Here is a 1153-nt window from a genome sequence, read left to right as displayed (position 1 = left end):
GACCGTAGATACATGAAATTTTGACTGAATGTTTATATTAGCATTTTCTATACACCATTACATTTTCCAAATATTTTAACCTATTTTGAGCTCAAAACGGACATTTATATTTTCCATTTTTTTAGTTTTTCTTCTATAAATATCGATAAAATTTTGTTTGTTGGTTAAAAAAGCTTGAAATTTTAATAGAAGGCTCCTAGTATATTGTTTCAAAGGCAGATGAAAAAAATTAAAAATCCATAGGCACAATTTTTTTATAAGCACTTAAAGTTCAAATATTGACAAAATACGTAAAAATGACGAAAATTTCCAAATTATTTTGAGTTAGAAATTTTTCTTTTAAAATCTAAGATTTGAAAATGTAATACAAGATCATTCATAAGTTTTTCTATCTTTATCAAAAAAAAATATCTTCAAGCAAATCAAATTAAATTTTTATGAGCGTTTGGATTTCATATTTTTACAAGATTGGATATTCACTCCATTTCTCACATAGCGGATTTTGTTATTTCGTTGTAATTAAAAAACGAACAACTGTAGATACATGACAATTTCACTGAATGTTCATATTTTCATTTTCTATACACGATAAAATTTTGAAAATAATTTGACTCTTTTTGAGCTGTTTACGGACATTGTCAGTTTTCAATTTTTTTAGTTTTTTTTCTATAAATATCAATACAAATTTATTTTTTGGGTAAAAAAGCATGAAAATCTAATGCAAGGCTCCTGATATATTGTTACAATAGCAGTTAAAAAATAATGAAAATACATAGGCACAATTGTTTTTTATAAGCATTTAAATTTCGAATTTTGACAAAATATATCAAAATTAAAATTTAATAATTATTTTTAGTTAAAAATATATAAAATGTTCAACTTTTATATTTAAGTATTAAAAATTTAAAACAAGGTTCCGCGTAAATAGGTTATATATAAATTACTTAATTCACAATAATATCATCAAATATACTAAGTAATATCATAGGCTGTTTGACCGTCTCCGCTCAGAATCGTTTTTCTTATCAGTGATTTTATATCATTGAATTCAAATTTAACACCATCCATTACAGTGACCCACTTATAACCTACTGTACAGCAGAGCGACATCCACTTACCCACCTTTTTAGTCTTATTTTTCTATTTTTAATTT

The 1153-nt window shown here is 24.3% G+C and overlaps 2 protein-coding genes across 3 annotated transcripts in view; one reads left to right on the top strand and one right to left on the bottom strand.

Annotated features, from left to right (window-relative positions):
- LOC100572769 (tubulin glycylase 3A-like) overlaps positions 1 to 1153 on the top strand; it is a 110393-nt gene that overhangs the window by 94176 nt on the left and 15064 nt on the right. The window lies entirely within an intron of this gene.
- The window catches only part of LOC100167777 (cytochrome P450 4C1), a 23655-nt gene that overhangs the window by 19456 nt on the left and 3046 nt on the right, over positions 1 to 1153 (bottom strand). The window lies entirely within an intron of this gene.

This window comes from Acyrthosiphon pisum, chromosome A2 (assembly GCF_005508785.2).
Source record: "Acyrthosiphon pisum isolate AL4f chromosome A2, pea_aphid_22Mar2018_4r6ur, whole genome shotgun sequence".
NCBI lineage: Eukaryota > Metazoa > Arthropoda > Insecta > Hemiptera > Aphididae > Acyrthosiphon > Acyrthosiphon pisum.
This window is presented reverse-complemented; position numbering and strand designations above follow the sequence as displayed.